Genomic DNA, 23,633 nt, shown 5'->3' with positions numbered 1-23,633 from the left:
GTTTCCAAGCGGGAGGGGAGGCAGAACCTGGCGTCGGACACCCCCGGCAGAGCCCGCTCAACGCCCTGCTTGGGGGACGGCGGTGTGCAGGCGGTAATAAACTCGTCCCCTTGTGCCCCTGCAGCCTCCTCCTCTCCACTGATAGCTTTGGACTTGACCTCCGCACACCATCAGCATTCCTGCAAAGCTACCTCCGGCACCAGCACCCGCTTTTAGGACTTTCAAAGGACGGTGCCTTAACAAAGATTCATGGCTTGCAGGTCCTTCAAGTTTCAAGGGACACGTGGGCTTCACTTTACTCAGGAACCGTTCATTTTCTCCCCAGCATTATTTCAGTAGGGTCAAAAGTAGAGGAGAGGTGCTTCTCCCAGCTGAGTCCTATCCAACCAGAGTAACCCCACTGCTCAGAGGAAGACTGTGAGGAAGGGTCACTCCTTGTGTTGGTAAAGGCCAAGCTGGAAATTAAACCACTGCTTATGAAAAATAGCATTTGTACCTATTCAGGGGCAATGCCATTGCTTTAACATCCAGAACTGATCCTGTGCCGAATTAGAGGCATGCACTTGCTGCTGTCCTTCTACATGGAGACGAGTGCCATGGATTTGATACTGCTCGCAGTAAGAGGAAGGACCCAGTAATTGCTGGAGGTCCGAACCGGGAGCTGCAGCTCCCCTGGAATAGTGACTGCACTGATCCCACTCAGGGCTTCTCGCCACTCTAAGATGGCTAAGAGAACATCAGTTTGGCCCCGTTTTTATCTTAGCTACTCTATCAAGAAGAGTGGCAAAGAAGGGAAGTGAACGGAAATGATTCTCCTCTGTAACGCAGACATGGCAGTCAGGAAAAGGACCCCAACACAACCAGGACAGCAGGGCATCATTTTTATTCTCGGATAACCTTAACTGGATTCCTGCTCGGTAAGGAGAATGGAGTTCAGGAGCTTATTTACCACCCATCACACTATTTCACTCCATCCTTGACTTCATCCCGAGCAAGGAGACCTAAAGAATGAGATTAATCCCTTTGCAGAGAGGATGAAAAGAGTCCAGGCATCATCATCCGTCTTGCCACAGCCAAGAAACTTCCTCAGCAGATAGACAACAGAATCAGGTTGCTAAACTGACTGTATCCTTTTCTCACCCTCATAAAAGATGCAAGATCTGCAACTTAGTCAAAAAGTCAACTCACAGACAGGCAAAGGAGAGTTGTGACTGTTGAGCTCAGCTCTCTGTTGCTTCCTGCAATGTCTCATCTCACTGACAGCATGGAGCGAGTGTCCTGATTAAATGATAATAAACCTTGCTGCCTTTCATCATGGGGTTTTATAGTTAATAATAAGCTTCAAAACTCCAGGCTGTCATTTGTAAAGAGAGCCCAGAACACGGGAAGTAGCGTTCTGCTCCATCCGAGGAACACGATCCCTTTCCCAGAAGGGCCCAACAGGCTCAAAGTGCTCAAGGACAGTCAAGGACAACTCACCTTGTGGACAAAAGACAAGCTCCTTTCATTTCCGTGCAAAATACGACTGGGCAGGCCCGGCATACAGGTACAGCTTCCCGAGGCACACAGAGCTGAATCCTCGGAAGGCATCAGGTGCCTGCATGGGAATTTAGCCTGCCCTGACTCCCACAGATGCCTTGGCAACAGGAGGCACCGAAAGATCTGGGACTGTGGCCAAAGCAGACCAGCTGCCTTGGCCAAAAGCCACAGGGGGTCGGGGGGAAGAAAGGTGACCCCAATTCAGGCTCTATCTTGACACCTGCAACCTTGACCATCCTCTTTATAAGCACATGTTCCCCTGCTGCGGACACAGGACAGTACAATGAAACAGAAGACCAAGATCCTCAACAGTCACCTTCACTAGACAGGAAGAACAGCATCTACCACAGTACCACCACCCTGATGGGGAAAACTCTTGGTTTGGAATAAAAGCTGAGAGGAGAATAGTGTTTTCTATAAAGGTGTCCATGATGCTAAACAGACATTTTAAGGACAGCAACTGTGGCTTTTTTCCACCCATCATTAACAGTCTTTTCAGAGCTTTGACACAAACCATGTAGGGGTTATTCAATAAAAATCTGCCTCTTTTACTGTTTAACACTCTCCATTTCTCCTTTCTTTTCTGGCTTACGCATTTCTAGCAAAATCCTCCTCTTTTCATCTCAGACTGCAGCCCTTTTGCAGCGCAGGATAAAACTTTATACCCTTGAGAGAAAAGAAAAAGTAAAGAAAAAAAAAAAGTAGGGAGGACAGAAATAATCTTTTCAAATTACCAAATCAAATAAAGACGTATCCAATTTGCTTGCCTTGCAAGTTGGAAGGACAGGGGGCTAAAAATGCCTTCTGTTCTGCAGAATGGTGAAAATTCAGCTTGACATTCCCCTTTTCAATTCAGGTGGGTATTTCGCAGCCTCCAGCAGATTCTGCCTTGCTGTGGCACACAGCAAACGGATCCTTAAGTGTCCTAAATGCCAATTTACTATTTGTCCCAGTCTGAAAAGACAACTCTTCCAAATTGCACCACATTAGAGAGGTGATCTCTATTTTGCCTTCCACTGAGAGTAACGGTCATAGTGTACAAAATATTTTTCAGACAAATACTAGCTCTGTTACTGGATCCTGCCAAACTACATCTGCCATCAGACTTCTCTACAGAAACTTGTCAACCTTAAGTTAAGCCTCCAGTTTTTCTTTTCTCTTGAAAGAGAATTGCTTGGTAAATCCACTCTATTAAATCTGGCTCAACTGGGCATCATTTCTGTCGACTGAGAGTAGACTTCAATAACTTCCAGATGTCCAAGCTAGAGCAGAGGAATAAAACCCTTTGTGTTTAAGTCTGAACTCGCTCCCATCAAAGGCAGCTGACGGTGAGAAGGGCAGCTCCCGGGAATGATACATCTCAAGGGGCTGAAGGCCAAATGAACTTCCCTCTGAAGACACCTGCTGGCACGAAGGTTGGAATGCAACCTGGCACGAAGAGGCGGGAGGCATGCCTCCTGCAGCAGTGTTTTTAAGATGACAGGAAAAAGAAGAGACTTCAGAGAAAAAGGTGTGCTGTAAGGAGGCGATTTAGCCACGACCACAGCCGCAGAGGAAGCAGAAACAGGGCCTGAGGAATGGAAACCAAAGCGTGGATAGGCGTGGCACTGCAGCACCAGAGATGCAAGGCTCTACCGTTCCATCATTACAACAAGGAAAGCCATGAAAACCCCCTCAGAGCAAAGTCTGTTTGCCCTGACTGACGGCGAGAAGCAGGTTCTTTTCCACCTTCAGCGGTTTAGAATAGAAACAGCTCTGAGACAAGCACTAGAGACTGCAGCTCTATCCTTTGAGACTCTTCCTCCCCACGGCACAGGAAAGGGTCTTTCTGGGGACCCAGTTTGAGAACCTGAACACAGCACCTGCACCTCAGGACCACACTGAACATCACAGTGCAAAACCAAAATACCTTCCCATTCACGTCCTCCAGTTGTAGCTTGAGAAAAGCAACTCCTGCCATAACATCTCATCCACTGCACACAGCTCTCTCCTCAAGAAGACTGAGAGCATGCACTACGTACACTCGCACAGTAGCATGGAGTTCAAGGCAAAAGTTTGGCAAAACTGGGGGAGAACCGTTGTAGCAGGGATCTCAAGTGCATTTGGTACAGTTTGCTGAAGCAAGTTCAAATGCTTGCTCTTCTGTACACAGAAACCACAGGCTGAAGTCCATCAGCTCCCCTCTCTGCTCTGAACCCCTCTGACCCTGGACAAGTCCAGAACCACACTCTACGTTTCAGCATCAGCCTAGTGCAGCTTCTCCAGGGTGGCTTAAAACTGGCTAGATTTAGGTAGCAAATGAGCATCAAGGAAGAACTCCAGTCCCCAACAGTGATGTGTTCTTTCTAATTATCTTCACTCCAGTGAAGCAACCACCAGCAGGGCGGCAGGGAACAGACACAGTCACACCTCAGCCAGCAGCAGCTTTCTGTCAGGTCTTAAGAAACTTCACAAGATGAAGGAACTAACGACCATACGCTCAGGAAGCATTGTCACGAGGACCACAATAGGCAGACTGAAGCACTGAAATCTAACTACTTCCAAGTCCTGTAAAAAGCTCCAACAAAAAAGCCCCGCACAGCCTGCTTCTCACTCAGTTTTGACTTTTCCCCGCTTAAATAACTTTTGCATTATCATCACCACCTGCCCTCCACTAAAACCATCCTTTCTCCGCAAATGGCTGAGGCCCACTCTCCTTAATAAATCCTCACACAGAGAAGAGAAGCAACATAAAGAGCAACTCCGTACACGCTGGGTATTTCCTCTGCAATCACGTAGCCTTCGGACATCTTCCATCATCCCTCTCAGTCTGCACTTTAACAACCTCGTGAAGAACTTTCTATCATTCTTTCTGTCTGTTTTCTAGCTTTTAACCCTTTGATATTATCCAGCTAGAGTTAAGTTCTTTAAGAGCCTTCAGTTTCTTCAAGGGGCATGTTTTTTCCGCCACTTCTAAAAGCATTCCTTACTCTGCTGTTCAAGCACACTGCTGCTCTCTGCAAAGTATTTTAGCTGTGGCTTAGATAGGTGCTAAAACATTTACTCTGAACTGCTCACACGAGGTCTTTAAAGAGCCTCCAAGCCTCCCGCAAGCCTTGTACCCTCTGCCCCTCCTGCTCATTCCCTGTTAGCAAGCTTTCTCCACTTCAGAAAGAAAACCCCACCAGCAGTGTAGTCTTAAAGGATTTGTTGGCTGTTTCATTACTGGAAAGCATTGAATTTGAGTACATTTGCTCTCTACACCTGAATGGCTGTTTCCTACTTACCTCTTGACCTAGGTCCTGTACACAGCTTCCAACCAGCAGAGTTACATGTCCCTCGGGGGCCCGGCCATCCAGCCAGTTTTTTACCCAGCAAAGCGCGTGCCCATCCCGGCCGCAACCAGTCAGATTCGCCAGGAGAATGCTGTGGGAAACGGTGTCAAAGGCTTTAATACCTCATTGCTTCCCTACCAGCCCACCCCCAGGACTCCCCTAATCCCCATTAGACCCCACCAGGACCCACCCAGGATGCCAGTATCTCCCCCAAGATCCCCACCAGGACCCCATTAGCCCACTCCAGACCCTTTGGCACACCATTAGTGCACCCCCAGACTACAAGATCTCCCCCAGAAACACCCCCCGCCCCCAAGACCCCATTAGACCCTCCCACGGACCCTAAGAACCCCCCAAATCTCCCATCCCCCAAGTACCAATGCGCTCCCCCAGACCCCAACATCTCCCTCAAGATCCCCCCCGCAGACCACAATAACCTTCCCCAACCCCACCAGGACCTCAGCACACACCCACCCATCCCCCTCCATCACCCCAATAACCCCTGCAACTCCCACAAAACACCAACTGCACCCCCCAATACCCACCCGCTCCCCAATCCCCCCCCTCACGGCACAGGCAGGAGTGTGGGCAGGTGCCAGGGGCAACGATGCACTGGAGCCCCCCCCGGGGGTCCCTCTGCTAACGGGCCGCCTCGTGGGGACCCCACAGCTCCCGGCAGCGGGGGGGAGCCTGCGGGGCGGAGCCTGCGGGGACGGGCGGGTGTCTCGGGTACCCCTCTCCCCCGCTACCCTCCGGCCGCTCCATGCTGCAGCCACAGGGCCTGCTCCCGGCCGGCACTCTGCCAGGGCTCTGTGCTCTGCAGGGAGGCGGCCTAGGCAGGAGGGCCTCCAGCTCCCCAGGGCCTCCCCTCCCGCATGGTCCCATGCAGAGATTTGCTTCACCCACCAACGGGGAATTCCTCCTTTGAAAACACTCCCTTCGTTCTCGATGGCAAGACTGACCTTTTGCCAAGGACTTGCCTTGCCCGCATCCCACCGAGCTTGGGGATGCACATCTCAGAGCTGGCTCCATTTCCATGGAGCTCTGCTGCCGAGCTGCCCTTCACAACTTTGTGGAGAAGGTACCCGCAGGGGGGACGCCAACTGCCTTCTACTTGCACCATAATGATCTGGGGGAAAGAACAGGGGCAGCTGTGAGGAACAAAGGAGATCTTCTATCTGATGACTCCCAGATCTTATTTTCCCTGGGCGTTAGGTCTGCTGTGGAAGGCAGAAGGGGCCAGCGGGAGCCTGAGTCTCCTCAGCCGTGTAGACGCAAGATGGAGCCCAATGAGTCCTCCTTCTAGCCAGAGCTGGTAGCCAGGATGGATGAGCAGTTCATTCACACTTACTTCAGCACTGAAGGAAATGCCATTTGTATATTTCAAATTGCTTTCTTAACCAATGTTTAGCATCTGGGTTAAAATACCTCTGGCAACTTGCATCAGCGTATGGGGATTGAAAAGTGCTCTAGATGAAGCAGGCAAATCAGTTAAACTGCCTTTAGTTAATTCCCTGACTGCCAATCGTGCAGCCAACCCTGTGCTGAAGACATCTGGGGCTCGTCTGCTGTTCGTAGTGGACGTTTCGGACCCTTTCTCAGAGATGTCACCGCTCTGTAAGTGACGGCTTTATTGACCAGAAGGCAGGGGGCGCTTTGGGAGTGGCCCCTTCTGATGGAGGCTGCAGACCTCTGCTCTTCTGGCCTGGCCGTCAGGCAGTGGCTTTCACAGTGCTCCCATCTCTCAGCTCAGCTCTGCTTTCCGTCATTAGGATACAGCTCTGATTTGCCAGGGCTGAGGGAACTGGGACGTCCCCGACTGCCGAGCTGCACGAGACTTTCCCCTCTAGCAAGCTACAGGACAACCTTACAAATACAGAAAGCAAAACCTCCCGCTAATTACTCCATGGGAATGCAGCAGGCAGAGCTTTATGTCCACATTGCACCCGTGCTGCTGTTAGCTTCAGGCACCCAGTGCTCCCAGCACGGCATCTTCCTCCCCGTTCTCCCCCCTGCCCTGGGCAGATCTCTGCTTCAGGTCTGGCCCTGCTGTTTCATGAGCTGTGCCCTCTAGGCGTGGTTATCAAGGGTGAGGACAGACTCTGGGTGTTGCGCTCTGTTACTGCAGTGGTTGTGTCAGCCAGATGTGGACAAGTCCGAAGCGCTGATGTGCGGCGACAAGCGCCCCTTATTTGGCCCTGACTCCGGGAAGAACTGAACCCCTTCCGCCTTCTCACTCTGGGTGGCGATGAGTGATGGCAAGCAGCTGCAGACTGTCAAGGGGGCAGCGACAGGACGATCCTTTGATCTACTCCCCCCGTTAAACTGCTCTGCTGGCAAGCGTGCCTGCGGGGCGTGCGGGTGGCTGCACCCCGCGTGCGCGCGTGCTGCAGCGTGTGCACGCGCTGCCTGTGCGCGTGTGGCGGGGGGGGTGTGTGTGCGTGTTTGTGTGTCTGCACACTCGCGGGGGGGTGTGTGTGTGTGCACGTGCCCCAGAGCCGTCCGCGTGTCGCATGGATTTTCCGTGTCCCCTCTCTGGCCCCGATGTGCCGGTCTTCTCCGTGCCGGGGTGGCTCTGAGCACCTTCCTCTGCGACCAGGCTGGGGTGCAGCCCTTTGGAGGGACTCTTTCCCTTTGTGCCCGACGTGGCTGCCTGCAGCCTCACTTTGCAGGTGGCAGGCATGGAAGTCTTTTCCTTGCACAGGAGACTGAATTGGACTGCAGCACGGTTAGCTGGGCAACTCAGCAACTTTATTTCAAGAACTACCTCCGCCTGAGCGTTTGTGTGCGCTCAGAGGAGCGTGGGCAGGACCGAGCAGGCCTTGGACACAGAGGCCGCCTTTGGGTCCGCAGGCAGGGAGTGTCCCAGCAGGAGATGGCCCTGGTCCACTGCAGCCTGCGTTGGATCCTCTTCCTCCTGCTGCTCAAGCCTTTTATCCCTTTAGGATCTGCAGGAGCCCCTGCAGCCGGGTAAAGAATTGCAGCAGCTTCGGGAGGGGAAAGGGGCAGGAGCTAAACCAGCCCGACTGTGCTGGTCTTGGGCTGGGCCTCTGAAGAGGGGTTGAGGCGGTGTGAGAAGGACTCCATGCCCATGATGTTGGAGCCGCCCTTGGTGTCCAGTACAGCCCCATCTGTTCCAGGATCCAGTGGTAGTAGTGCTGAGTGGAGGTGTAGATTCCTGGCCGTTTCGCTCTCGCGCAGCCACTCCCCCAGCTGGTCACCCCAACGAGCCAGAAGTAGTCAGCACTCTTGTCTTTGCAGACGAGAGGACCACCACTGTCACCCTGCAACGGAGGAGAGAGGGTCACGGTGGTGTCAGGTGGCCGCTGGCAGCACTGGGGCCGGCTCCTTCTCTCTGCCAGCACCCCCCAGAGCTGTGTCCGCGGCACAGAGGCCCTGCTCAGGGGCTGGGGCCGACAGGACCTTGTCTGGGAGGGGCTGGTGGGCCCGTGGGGTAGGACTCGCGCTCATCTCTGCACAGCGACGCTGGCCGGGTGCAAGAGGGATGTTCCAGGGCTGGGAGCTGGACCTCGGGGCTGCCAGGAGCGCTGGGTGGGCTTTCTGGGCAGAGTCCCGGGCCTCTGGGGCAAGTGGGGTCCTGGGCAAGGACCTGCAGCTGGGCAAGGGGAGCCCCAGCAGCGGTGGGCACCCAGCGGTGGTGGGAGGGCCACTGGCCAGGCAAAGCCCGTGCCGGGGGGTGTCTGGGCGGCTGTGCCGGGGCTGCCGGTGCCGCTGGGCGCTGCCTTGTCGCAGGCTCCTACCTGGCAGGTGTCGATGCCGCCCTGCGGGTAGCCAGCGCACAGGTTGTGGGGGTGGACGGCTCCGCGGTACCACCGGCTGCTGTTGCAGAGGTGGAGGTCGATGAGGTGCACCTGGGCCTCCTGCAGGACACCCGTTGGTCCTGCGGCTGCGAGCACAGAAAGGAATTAATGCCCGGCAGCTCGTTGCCGGGTCTCCCGCCCTGTCTGGGTGAACCCCTCCCTTCCCTGGGGCTTGGCTTTGCGTCGTGACAGGCGCTGCCCCGGCGTTGCCCTGCTCTCTCGCCGCGGGCCCTGGGCCGGGCCCATCTCTCTACGGCCACACGTCCCCGCAGGCGGGATCTGGCTCTCGCCTCCGCTGGCACGAAGCCCAGCCCGCCTCCCCCCTGTGCCGAGCTCGCACTCGGGACGCGAGCGCTCTTTGGGAACTCACCTCTCGCCGTCGTGGCCCCCCAGCCGCTGACGTAGCACGTTGACAACTGCGAGACTCGCAGCCAGCCGTCGGGCACGCAGGCCAGCTGGACGTAGTAGCCGCACTGCACGGGCTGGTCCAACTGCAGCAGCGCAACGTCGTTCCTCTGGGTGACGTTGATGTAGCGCGGGTGAACCAGCAGCCGCTTAATGCCGCGAACTTGCGTCTCCGGGCCCGGCTGAGTCAAGTCGGTGGCCCCGACCACAACGCGCCACATGGCGACGTGCCTGGAAGGCAGATGGGGAGAAGGCTCAGAGCGAGCCCAGCCACGTGCTGCCGCAGCCCAGCAGCTCCCTGCCCTCTGCTTGACACGGGGCAGGGGAAAGCAGCGCTACGGAGGCTCAGACTGCCCCTGCATGCCTTGGGCTCGAGGCGTGTCGAGCTGGAGGCTGTAGGAAGCCGTGGCAGGAGCCCAGCTCTCTCCTGAGCAGCCTCTCAGACGCGCTCTGCAGCGCCCAGGCACTGGCTGTACGGCAAGGCAAGGGGACGGGGAGTAGCACGCGGTGCTGCGGACGGGGCACCCGCCAGTGCCCAGGGATATCCCCGTTCCTGGCTCTCCTTACCTGGCCTCGACGAAGCAGTGGGCTGCTGTCAGGACCCACTCTGCGCTGATGAGCGACCCTCCGCACACATGCCCAAAGCCTGCCTCCCAGGGGGCCTGGATGCTGACGATCCAGGGCCAGGCCCCTGGCAGGGCGCCGGTGCCCCCCACGACGCGCGACGTGCCGTAGTGAGCAGCCATGGGCCGGAGCCCGCAGCTCTCCCTGTAACCAGAAACCCATCACCGTCCTGCTCGACGGCTCGCGGCTGGCCCGCCTCAGGGTCACACCTCTGACCTCCCCACCAGGGGCTGCATGGACAGCGAGGCCAGGGAACCCCGGCGGGTGGGCAGGCATCTGCCCCGATTCGGCTTTAGCCCCGCAGGCCAGTTGTGCCAGCAGCCCGGGTGCTGCCAGGAACCGAGGCTCCCGCGTGGGGCTGGGGAAGCCGTGCTCTGGCCACACGGGACAAGCGGGCACCCTCCAGGGAACCCCATCAGGCTGCCCAAGCTCCCTCCCACAGCCTCGGCCACTTACCCGCACATGTCCCAGGCGCTGGTCGCAGGCCAGCACAGGGCCAGCAGGACGACGACCAGGAGCAGAGGCATCGCTGCCAGCGCCACCTGCCAGCTCCAAGAACCGAGGACTTGCTGCCACCAGTCCAGCAGCCGACAGACAGAGTGCCCGCAGGGCTCACGGTGCCCACGGTGCCCTTGGCAACCAGGCTGACGTCACAGAGCCACAGTTGCTTCCGGGGGCTGGGCACGCTGGCGTCTCTAGCGGGGGAACACAACAGGGGGGTTTCCAAGCGGGAGGGGAGGCAGAACCTGGCGTCGGACACCCCCGGCAGAGCCCGCTCAACGCCCTGCTTGGGGGACGGCGGTGTGCAGGCGGTAATAAACTCGTCCCCTTGTGCCCCTGCAGCCTCCTCCTCTCCACTGATAGCTTTGGACTTGACCTCCACACACCATCAGCATTCCTGCAAAGCTACCTCCGGCACCAGCACCCGCTTTTAGGACTTTCAAAGGACGGTGCCTTAACAAAGATTCGTGGCTTGCAGGTCCTTCAAGTTTCAAGGGACACGTGGGCTTCACTTTACTCAGGAACCGTTCATTTTCTCCCCAGCATTATTTCAGTAGGGTCAAAAGCAGAGGAGAGGTGCTTCTCCCAGCTGAGTCCTATCCAACCAGAGTAACCCCACTGCTCAGAGGAAGACTGTGAGGAAGGGTCACTCCTTGTGTTGGTAAAGGCCAAGCTGGAAATTAAACCACTGCTTATGAAAAATAGCATTTGTACCTATTCAGGGGCAATGCCATTGCTTTAACATCCAGAACTGATCCTGTGCCGAATTAGAGGCATGCACTTGCTGCTGTCCTTCTACATGGAGACGAGTGCCATGGATTTGATACTGCTCGCAGTAAGAGGAAGGACCCAGTAATTGCTGGAGGTCCGAACCGGGAGCTGCAGCTCCCCTGGAATAGTGACTGCACTGATCCCACTCAGGGCTTCTCGCCACTCTAAGATGGCTAAGAGAACATCAGTTTGGCCCCGTTTTTATCTTAGCTACTCTATCAAGAAGAGTGGCAAAGAAGGGAAGTGAACGGAAATGATTCTCCTCTGTAACGCAGACATGGCAGTCAGGAAAAGGACCCCAACACAACCAGGACAGCAGGGCATCATTTTTATTCTCGGATAACCTTAACTGGATTCCTGCTCGGTAAGGAGAATGGAGTTCAGGAGCTTATTTACCACCCATCACACTATTTCACTCCATCCTTGACTTCATCCCGAGCAAGGAGACCTAAAGAATGAGATTAATCCCTTTGCAGAGAGGATCAAAAGAGTCCAGGCATCATCATCCGTCTTGCCACAGCCAAGAAACTTCCTCAGCAGATAGACAACAGAATCAGGTTGCTAAACTGACTGTATCCTTTTCTCACCCTCATAAAAGATGCAAGATCTGCAACTTAGTCAAAAAGTCAAGTCACAGACAGGCAAAGGAGAGTTGTGACTGTTGAGCTCAGCTCTCTGTTGCTTCCTGCAATGTCTCATCTCACTGACAGCATGGAGCGAGTGTCCTGATTAAATGATAATAAACCTTGCTGCCTTTCATCATGGGGTTTTATAGTTAATAATAAGCTTCAAAACTCCAGGCTGTCATTTGTAAAGAGAGCCCAGAACACGGGAAGTAGCGTTCTGCTCCATCCGAGGAACACGATCCCTTTCCCAGAAGGGCCCAACAGGCTCAAAGTGCTCAAGGACAGTCAAGGACAACTCACCTTGTGGACAAAAGACAAGCTCCTTTCATTTCCGTGCAAAATACGACTGGGCAGGCCCGGCATACAGGTACAGCTTCCCGAGGCACACAGAGCTGAATCCTCGGAAGGCATCAGGTGCCTGCATGGGAATTTAGCCTGCCCTGACTCCCACAGATGCCTTGGCAACAGGAGGCACCGAAAGATCTGGGACTGTGGCCAAAGCAGACCAGCTGCCTTGGCCAAAAGCCACAGGGGGTCGGGGGGAAGAAAGGTGACCCCAATTCAGGCTCTAGCTTGACACCTGCAACCTTGACCATCCTCTTTATAAGCACATGTTCCCCTGCTGCGGACACAGGACAGTACAATGAAACAGAAGACCAAGTTCCTCAACAGTCACCTTCACTAGACGGGAAGAACAGCATCTACCACAGTACCACCACCCTGATGGGGAAAACTCTTGGTTTGGAATAAAAGCTGAGAGGAGAATAGTGTTTTCTATAAAGGTGTCCATGATGCTAAACAGACATTTTAAGGACAGCAACTGTGGCTTTTTTCCACCCATCATTAACAGTCTTTTCAGAGCTTTGACACAAACCATGTAGGGGTTATTCAATAAAAATCTGCCTCTTTTACTGTTTAACACTCTCCATTTCTCCTTTCTTTTCTGGCTTACGCATTTCTAGCAAAATCCTCCTCTTTTCATCTCAGACTGCAGCCCTTTTGCAGCGCAGGATAAAACTTTATACCCTTGAGAGAAAAGAAAAAGTAAAGAAAAAAAAAAAAGTAGGGAGGACAGAAATAATCTTTTCAAATTACCAAATCAAATAAAGACGTATCCAATTTGCTTGCCTTGCAAGTTGGAAGGACAGGGGGCTAAAAATGCCTTCTGTTCTGCAGAATGGTAAAAATTCAGCTTGACATTCCCCTTTTCAATTCAGGTGGGTATTTCGCAGCCTCCAGCAGATTCTGCCTTGCTGTGGCACACAGCAAACGGATCCTTAAGTGTCCTAAATGCCAATTTACTATTTGTCCCAGTCTGAAAAGACAACTCTTCCAAATTGCACCACATTAGAGAGGTGATCTCTATTTTGCCTTCCACTGAGAGTAACGGTCATAGTGTACAAAATATTTTTCAGACAAATACTAGCTCTGTTACTGGATCCTGCCAAACTACATCTGCCATCAGACTTCTCTACAGAAACTTGTCAACCTTAAGTTAAGCCTCCAGTTTTTCTTTTCTCTTGAAAGAGAAGGGCTTGGTAAATCCACTCTATTAAATCTGGCTCAACTGGGCATCATTTCTGTCGACTGAGAGTAGACTTCAATAACTTCCAGATGTCCAAGCTAGAGCAGAGGAATAAAACCCTTTGTGTTTAAGTCTGAACTCGCTCCCATCAAAGGCAGCTGACGGTGAGAAGGGCAGCTCCCGGGAATGATACATCTCAAGGGGCTGAAGGCCAAATGAACTTCCCTCTGAAGACACCTGCTGGCACGAAGGTTGGAATGCAACCTGGCACGAAGAGGCGGGAGGCATGCCTCCTGCAGCAGTGTTTTTAAGATGACAGGAAAAAGAAGAGACTTCAGAGAAAAAGGTGTGCTGTAAGGAGGCGATTTAGCCATGACCACAGCCGCAGAGGAAGTAGAAACAGGGCCTGAGGAATGGAAACCAAAGCGTGGATAGGCGTGGCACTGCAGCACCAGAGATGCAAGGCTCTACCGTTCCATCATTACAACAAGGAAAGCAATGAAAACCCCCTCAGAGCAAAGTCTGTTTGCCCTGACTGACGGCGAGAAGCAGGTTCTTTTCCACCTTCAGCGGTTTAGAATAGAAACAGCTCTGAGACAAGCACTAGAGACTGCAGCTCTATCCTTTGAGACTCTTCCTCCCCACGGCACAGGAAAGGGTCTTTCTGGGGACCCAGTTTGAGAACCTGAACACAGCACCTGCACCTCAGGACCACACTGAACATCACAGTGCAAAACCAAAATACCTTCCCATTCACGTCCTCCAGTTGTAGCTTGAGAAAAGCAACTCCTGCCATAACATCTCATCCACTGCACACAGCTCTCTCCTCAAGAAGACTGAGAGCATGCACTACGTACACTCGCACAGTAGCATGGAGTTCAAGGCAAAAGTTTGGCAAAACTGGGGGAGAACCCTTGTAGCAGGGATCTCAAGTGCATTTGGTACAGTTTGCTGAAGCAAGTTCAAATGCTTGCTCTTCTGTACACAGAAACCACAGGCTGAAGTCCATCAGCTCCCCTCTCTGCTCTGAACCCCTCTGACCCTGGACAAGTCCAGAACCACACTCTACGTTTCAGCATCAGCCTAGTGCAGCTTCTCCAGGGTGGCTTAAAACTGGCTAGATTTAGGTAGCAAATGAGCATCAAGGAAGAACTCCAGTCCCCAACAGTGATGTGTTCTTTCTAATTATCTTCACTCCAGTGAAGCAACCACCAGCAGGGCGGCAGGGAACAGACACAGTCACACCTCAGCCAGCAGCAGCTTTCTGTCAGGTCTTAAGAAACTTCACAAGATGAAGGAACTAACGACCATACGCTCAGGAAGCATTGTCACGAGGACCACAATAGGCAGACTGAAGCACTGAAATCTAACTACTTCCAAGTCCTGTAAAAAGCTCCAACAAAAAAGCCCCGCACAGCCTGCTTCTCACTCAGTTTTGACTTTTCCCCGCTTAAATAACTTTTGCATTATCATCACCACCTGCCCTCCACTAAAACCATCCTTTCTCCGCAGATGGCTGAGGCCCGCTCTCCTTAATAAATCCTCACACAGAGAAGAGAAGCCACATAAAGAGCAACTCCGTACACGCTGGGTATTTCCTCTGCAATCACGTAGCCTTCGGACATCTTCCATCATCCCTCTCAGTCTGCACTTTAACAACCTCGTGAAGAACTTTCTATCATTCTTTCTGTCTGTTTTCTAGCTTTTAACCCTTTGATATTATCCACCTAGAGTTAAGTTCTTTAAGAGCCTTCAGTTTCTTCAAGGGGCATGTTTTTTCCGCCACTTCTAAAAGCATTCCTTACTCTGCTGTTCAAGCACACTGCTGCTCTCTGCAAAGTATTTTAGCTGTGGCTTAGATAGGTGCTAAAACATTTACTCTGAACTGCTCACACGAGGTCTTTAAAGAGCCTCCAAGCCTCCCGCAAGCCTTGTACCCTCTGCCCCTCCTGCTCATTCCCTGTTAGCAAGCTTTCTCCACTTCAGAAAGAAAACCCCACCAACAGTGTAGTCTTAAAGGATTTGTTGGCTGTTTCATTACTGGAAAGCATTGAATTTGAGTACATTTGCTCTCTACACCTGAATGGCTGTTTCCTACTTACCTCTTGACCTAGGTCCTGTACACAGCTTCCAACCAGCAGAGTTACATGTCCCTCGGGGGCCCCGCCATCCAGCCAGTTTTTTACCCAGCGAAGCGCGTGCCCATCCCTGCCGCAACCAGTCAGATTCGCCAGGAGAATGCTGTGGGAAACGGTGTCAAAGGCTTTAATACCTCATTGCTTCCCTACCAGCCCACCCCCAGGACTCCCCTAATCCCCATTAGACCCCACCAGGACCCACCCAGGATGCCAGTATCTCCCCCAAGATCCCCCCCAGGACCCCATTAGCCCACTCCAGACCCTTTGGCACACCATTAGTGCACCCCCAGACTACAAGATCTCCCCCAGAAACACCCCCCGCCCCCAAGACCCCATTAGACCCTCCCACGGACCCTAAGAACCCCCCAAATCCCCCATCCCCCAAGTACCAATGCGCTCCCCCAGACCCCAACATCTCCCTCAAGATCCCCCCCGCAGACCACAATAACCTTCCCCAACCCCACCAGGACCTCAGCACACATCCACCCATCCCCCTCCATCACCCCAATAACCCCTGCAACTCCCACAAAACACCAACTGCACCCCCCAATACCCACCCGCTCCCCAATCCCCCCCCTCACGGCACAGGCTGGAGTATGGGCAGGTGCCAGGGGCAACGATGCACTGGAGCCCCCCCGGGGGTCCCTCTGCTAACGGGCCGCCTCGTGGGGACCCCACAGCTCCCGGCAGCGGGGGTAGCCTGTGGGGGGGAGCCTGCGGGGACAGGCGGGTGAAATTCAGGCTGAGGTATCCCAATCCGACAGGCAGGACAGCACATCCAGGAGATGTACCAGAGCACCAGTCCCCACAAAGAGGGACTAAGGGGACCTGCTCATGAGGAAACAGATGTTAAATGGGAAGCAACCCAACACATTTTTATTCATGGTATCACAAAACATCCATTAAAAGTCTGTAGTTTAGAGCAGGACTAAGAAGAAGAAGTCCCAGAAACTTTCACTGGAAATTATTCCCTTACGTTTTCTATTTAGAAGATTTAGGTAAAACATTCCTTGAGCTACAAGATTTTGCCAAATGGAAGCTCCCAGAGAGGGGAGTTACAGCTACAACTGTTTCAGATCATTTTCCTAACATGCTGGTATAGCTGAGGAGCCAGTCCTAGATCCTTCCGGAAAGGAAAACAAAGCGATAGGTTTCCAGTAACTAGAGAAATTCAGACAATGCATAGTGAAGATCAGTTCTCAGCATAAGATGGACAGGAAAAAAAAGGACTACTGCAGCCTAATAGCAAACACACAGCACAGTAGTGATGTGTTCCCCATGAGTGTGCCATCAGCTGAAGGACAAGAGGTCTAGTCTCCTCTTCTCATGTGTGCACACATAATTCATACACTACTTGGTGCCTCCTGTCTCAGCACAGTCTCACAGTCCCCAGAGTACCAGCGTCCAGGCTGCAGCTCCCTCCCACTCACAGCACGTCCTTTATTCTGCGCAGAGCTCTGTTCGTCGCTATGCAAACCGAGTCCACGGCTAGGATGTGTCAGGTGATAGAATGCATTTGGATGGGGTTGTCTCTACATGACAATTCATAATTGAGTTTGGCCATTTGGGTTTATTTCAGCTCCACTCAGCAGTTTTGTTGCTCTTCTAAGTGTCCTCAGGTCCAATGGTCCAATGTAGATTTAAATGAAAAAGATTTACATTATCCAAGTCCTACAGATCAATCCATTTTTCTCCATGTTTATTTCTGGCTCTTCTGCAGCTATACCTGTCTGACAAAGATATTGTATATGTATGTAAAAATATATATGTAAATATATATGCATATGTACTATATATGTAAAAATATACATATTTTTAAAAGATTACATCCTTCTTTTGGTGGAGTGGCCTCGACCATCCTCTGGTTCAGAGCACAAATCATTCTTTTCAGCTTCTTTGTCAGTTTTTAGCTTAATGTATAAAGAGTTTTGACAGCCCCTGCACACTTGCCATTACAGTAGGCTGCCCATGAATCTATTCAATGACTCTGTGCATCTAGTGAATTTTGCTGACATTTTCCCCCTCTTGCTTTAGATGATTTGGCACCACAGTGATTTTGGAAATGCACACAAGTGAAGCTGATTTTCACACTTGACCGGAAAATTTACATTCTTAACGTTGGAATTTTTTGTTTCATTTACTTTATCTTTTAATATCTCACAACTAACATGGAAAATTTCCTCTGAAGAGCTTTGATCTGGAAGACAGATTAAATAAGAAGAGACACCTACAAAACACTGCAAGAATAGCCTCCAGAGATGAGCTGCTGAATGAAGAATAAGAAAAGGTCTGATTAATGCTGGGCTCTGCAATCAGGGAGACCGGTCCCTTGAAGACTAAATTATTAAGTGTCCTTTAGCATACAAGGATATTAAATTATTTTACAAAATCTTGTCCTACATTTGAATGCCTTGTATGGCCAGCCTTTTACAGAACTGTTGCAATGGAAAAAGAAATGTGACCTTTGTCTGAGATCTTCTGTGTCCAGCAGCTCAGCTGGAACACAAGCCCTAAGCAGGCTGCCTGATGCCCAGAAATCCCGTACAAAGCATCACTGTTCATACCCACATCAACTGCCTGCTGGATGCCTGGTGCATCCAGGACACATCTGATTCACTGAGCTCTGCCTGTGCTGATTGCCTTCAAGATTTTCCACATGAAATGTGGGAGCATTGCTTTGATCATTTAATATATGAGCACACAGACAAGCTACCAGGGGTGAGAGTGCACAGGTACTTTGAGAATAGTAGCTGTAAAGCAGAAATATCCCATCTGCACATGCTTCCAAAACAGGCATCTTCTTCCATTAATCCTGTTGCTTCAATTGTCCCACTTTTACCCCTTCTGTCCTGAGGGGTAAGCAAGTGTACATGGGCAGGAGGCCTCCGGCTCCCCTCGTGTTAGCTGTCGGAATGCTGGGATGCGTAGTTGAGATGGATTTTGTGGGATCCTTCTGTCATCAGCAGAGATCAGCATTTCCAGAAGGGTAAGTCATTCCCACCTAACATGTGCCTCACTCCCTCTTTCTATTAACTGTCACTACTCATCTGGACAACACACCCAACATTTAAAGAGGTAAAGTTTGGTAAGACATGTCCTACTCTGGCTCTGGACTAATGAATACTGTCATGCCATGACGCTGCTCACTGCATGTCATTTAGCACATATTATATTCCCACTTCCCCAGCAGTGAAACAGAAAATAATTCTTCTTCCCCCTCTATCTTTTTTCACAGCCTGTCAGTCTATTCTCAAGATTGCTGGAGCTGAGGTGGTCTAGTAGTCATCCTTGCCGCATACGAACCACATTTAGGACATCCTACTATCGTCTGAGTTGAACTTCATAGGAAACAGTAATAGAAAAAAGGTTTACTATAATGACAAAATGATACGTGGAAGAATAAAGCATGACATTGTTCTAAGTCTCCTGGCCAGGCAGATTTTATCTACAATGATTGGTTTTTGTGCAGTAATTAAATATGGAAGGAGATTGTTTCACTCCTCTCCTTCCTGTCTTAATTCCCTTCTTCACTCAGTATTAGGTCATCGATCCATTTCTCATAAGCAGGTATCTTCTCGTAAGAAAGAACAAGAAGGTGTAACACCCACCCCAAGACCTCTGCTATACCTTGTAGCCAGCACTGGCTATGGACCTCATGCTGACAGTACTGCCAGCCTGGATTGGGGCCAATATCTTCCATTTTGCTCCCAGGGAGAGTGGAATTGGGTAAGAGCAAACGGAATCTGACAAACTGTGTTCTTAATTAATTTACATCCAATTAGGATCGATTAATTAATTGCTGACTAAAGTGTTAAGCCATGTAACTACGTATCAAAATAAATAATCTGATGCACTAAATGAGGTGGCTGGCTACAAAGCGGTGACACACCACTATTCCACGTAGCCTTGCTCCCTGCAGAGCCTGGGCTGAGGTAAGTCAAAGCAGGGAAATTCCTCCAGTCGCAGACAGACTGGTTTTCACTTACCCAGCACACCCCTAGTACAGCTCACAGCAGGTATCCAACACCTCTCTGTCCATCCCACCGCCCCTTCCCCAAAGAGGGAACACTCTGAAGGGCAGGATCAAATCCTTCCCCTTGAGCCAGTGCGTCAAACGCCAGCTGGGGATCCCACTGCTCCGAGACGGGGCTGCCCTGATTAACCACAGTGCTCCTCCCAGCACCCACACCCTCCTCTCCTGAGAGACACAAGTTGTTCTCTAGAGGCTGGGGTTGACACGTAAGCACACTCAGGTCAAGGGGCACTGCCCTGATCCACCCCTTGACAGCAGAGTGGGACACAGACCCAAGTCTTTGAGACCCCCCATCCGATGCTCTACACACTACCCTTTGTTGCCACCACCAGCATTAAGTGAATACCTAATGTCTTGGAAGGGATCAGAGGATATTCAGGTGACCATCAGATCCTGTGACAACTACCTGACCCGAGCCAAACCTGATTCTGGTATTACTGACTTTACTCTTTGCTCTTTCGAGATGCACGGAGGCTTTTTCCCACTGGAGACAGAGGCAGTTTGTATGTATAACATTATTCACGCTGATAGACAGAAGAGCTTATCCTTTTTTCTTTTTTTTCTTTTTTTTTTTTTGTGGTCACAAACACATAGCTAAATTTAACATGCTGGGGACATATGATGGACAGAAGGCCTGTCTCACACAGACAGCTGAGGTCAATGAGGTATCAGTCTGAGGCAGAGGTATAAGGATAATGCAACGCAATGTAGGCACGTACACAAACAGGACAACAGAAACGGAAATAACAGGAAAAAAGCCTCCTTCTAGGAGGAGGAAAGTAGGAAAGGAAGTATCATCTTAGGATGGCTTCCCCGTCTAGCTTTAGTGCTTTGCTCTTCAGTTCTCTGGTGGATACCCATTGTTTGACTGAGCAAATTCAGTGTGACACTCACAGAGAAGCCGTTCATAAAAATTGGGGAGATTTTTGTCAAATTGTATAAATAAATCAGCCAAAGTGACACTGCGTAGGAGACAGAACCATCTGAAGAAGAACATATTTCTTACAAGGTCTAGATTTCACCTGAAATTCAAATGCCAATTGGAAGTGGTATTGAGTGTAACGAACTTTGGAAGATGTTAAATGAAAAAGCACAGGCAGGATAAAGAGTCCGAAAGTGCCTGTGTTGTCAATAAGGCAACGGGAAAAGCCAAGAGCTGTGAGATGCACCAGGACAGGACTGGGTGCAGAGGGGTTCAAAGGTTCTTTTTAATATCCCAAAAATACAAGTTTGAGTCATACTTCAAGTGTCTGCTAAAAGATGACCCCAGCTAACTTATTTTACAGTGTTGGAAACTAAAACTGATCAGGTTTGACAGAGCCATAGTATTCCTCTGCGGCTAGTGGCTAAACAACCAAGTTGCCTTAACGCTGCTAGGTGGGAGCGTGGTATCTGATCTTGGGTGAAACTGTGAGGTTACAGGCACAGCTCCTGAGAGGAGGTGGCAAAAGAACAAGGTTGTGCTTTGTTCCCACAGAGACCATTTCTCGTGCCTGCCCTTTTTTTGCAAGGATGGATTCCAGTGAGCTGGACAAAGTGAGACCAAATGTCTCCAACCTCTGAGTCCCTTCAGCTCCGGGGCCCTACAGTGATGGCAACGTTAGATCCCCTTTGCAAACAGCAGATAGTTCACACCACACGTGATGATATCCTGGGAGTCAGGAGACCAGATTGTTTTAGTCTCTAAGCCACATCGACGGAGTCTTTCCACCCAGCCACACTAGTCCCAGTTTCCCCCAGAGGCGATGCAAACGATCTCATCTGTTGCCCGCTCTGAGATCTGGGGAAGGAACTCTTCACTTTACAGGCACAGGACGAGTGCGAGGCTGTGCTCTGCTCCTCCCAAACTCAACAAACAGCTCCAACCCTGCCCGTGCGTTTTACTCAGCAGGGAGTTTCACCATACAGGAATCATGCCTAGCCTGAATGCCTAACCTGGTTCTTTCTGTGGATATCCAGTTCTATAAAAGGGGAAAAATATAGCTTGAAAATGTATTTATATCTAAGTGTTCTGAAGAGCTCTGTTGTAGCTGTGAGGAATTTGCGTAGGCCCAGCTCTCCTGACAGTACTTGGTGACCGTCTAATATCCCTGTTATCATCTTAATACCTCCCTAATACTTGTTTAAACAGATCTAAATACTCGTAGATCTCATAAAGAAGAGGATGTTGTCCCTGTTCCACCTGGGTAAATAAACACTTGACGCAGAGGAGAAAGGAGTGCAGTGAGATCCCCCGTAGCTCCGTCTGAATTAACTACAGGGAGTGTCTGAGTACATTTTTTTATTGTGCTTCAGGTGCTGCTCTACCTCTGTTTAACCTCATTTCCTTCTTTCATTGTCTGGGTGCCTTATGCTTTGTCTGCATTCACTCAGTCAGCATCCCGGCTTGGGCCGTGCAATTTAGCTTCAGAAAGTCTCCAGAGTGCCTGCTCTGAGGCGCTCCTTGTTAGTTCATTTTCTTCCTGATTCATAGTTGGAGTATCGCTGCTGAAAACTCCATCGTGTAGTCCATGTCTCTCCAGGCCAGATTTCCAAAGCTATTCAGGCACCCAGCAGGAGCAGAACAAGCACTGGGCTTCCCAGAAGTGCAGGCAAAGCTGAATGCTGCCACCCCAAGGCTGAAGACATTCCTGGTCCCAAAGGGACAAAACTGTAACAGGGAAGAAAAAAGGTGAAGGGATGCAAAAGTGTCTCTCAACCCTCACCTCCTTGATAGCACAAGGCTACAGAAACTTTCCTTCCAAATCCCAGGGGGCACAGCAGAGGCAAGTCCAGCCTGAGGCTTGGCTTACTGGCAGCAGGGCTGTGCCTCCTGCCACAGGCCTGAAGAGCTCACACCCCCTCAGCATGTTGGTCCTGCCAGAGAGGAGGTTTGAAGGAGTTATTCCCTCACTACTGGTTTTTTGACTTCCCTTCTTCATACGGCAGCCACGTGCCCAGCCTAAGGTGGGAATTAAGTGACCAGCATGCTTTCAGCTCTGGAAAATCTGGCCCTTCGCTTCCTGCCCTGGGCCCCCCATTTTCTGCCTCCATGAACCACAATTCTCAAATATCTTTTATTTTCTTTCTTTCTACAACAATACCACTCCTTTTCCTCATTTCATTCTTTACCGTGGCTATAAGGGCCATGGTTATAAGGGCATCACATCTTGAGAATGCATCTGTCCTCATGATGGAGGCCTCCCCAGGCTCCAGAGAGACATTTTTCCTTGGCAACAAGGGGCTAGTAACACCATCCAGGCTGGCAGGTTGCAGAGAGTGGGCCACATCCCCCACAGGAGTAAACTGGTGGAGCTCTGTAACTTCAGCAGACCTGCAATCGCCAATATCGGGCAGGGGATCTGACCCAGCACTTGCAAAGCTGAATGCAAAGGCAGACGCTGAATAGTGCTCTCTTGGCCTCAGCAGCACTCTTCACAGCTCCTGACAGCCAGAGCTCAGCAGTGTGAGTGGTCCCTCGAGCCAACAGGAAGGGTTAAATCCATCATCTCCTCTATTAAAGCCTCTACTGTAGAAATATTTGTCCCGTCAGGTATGAAATGAGAATACGCACAGTCTCTTTTTCTTGAGGTAAATTACCTACATCCTTCAATAAAAACAACTAGAAAGGACCATCTGAATCGGTCCCTGGCAATCACAGGAACAGGAATCTAAAAATTCCACTTCACTTTACCCCCACAACACATACTGCCCTGAATTAAGATTAAATTCTTTCACATGCCAAGGTCAAGAGCTCTTTAAACTATAGTGTGCCATAGGTGGACAGCAGGGAAGACTGCGTGTACTCTGTTTTGTTGAATAGCTACAGAAGAAAATTGACGTTACCCCTCAAAAGCATTGGGCTGTGTCTCTTTGCAGGTATGAATTTTACTGCTCCGTATGTAGGTTTGTATCCACTGAAATCATTCCTTGTTCAAGCGATGTGAAGGCTCAGTGCAAAGGCCACACTGTTTACATGCTGTCAGGCATTGATTCAGACAGGGAAGGAATTGGCTGTGAGTATGAAACTCATGAGTCTGGCTTCTAGAAAGACTAAGTCCTTGCTACAAGGGAACGGCCTAACTACACAAACAAGGTTGACCTCTTCCTCTGGCCAGGTATACGGGCTGCATGCTGTTCCCAGGAAGGGAGAGGTAACTTTTTCACTGCTGATCAAATCACTGCTACAAACCAGATCCTAGGATCAGCCCCAAGGTGAGTGGATATTAAGAGAAGGAAATTTATTTCCATTCTCAACCTAGAAATTCATCCATGTCCTAGGAAAGAAAGAGGAATCTCTGCCTGAAATGCATCAGAAATCCTTCTTGAGAACTCAACTGATGCTAGGCTATCTGTG

Source organism: Athene noctua, chromosome 27, assembly GCF_965140245.1.
Source record: "Athene noctua chromosome 27, bAthNoc1.hap1.1, whole genome shotgun sequence".
NCBI lineage: Eukaryota > Metazoa > Chordata > Aves > Strigiformes > Strigidae > Athene > Athene noctua.
This window is presented reverse-complemented; position numbering follows the sequence as displayed.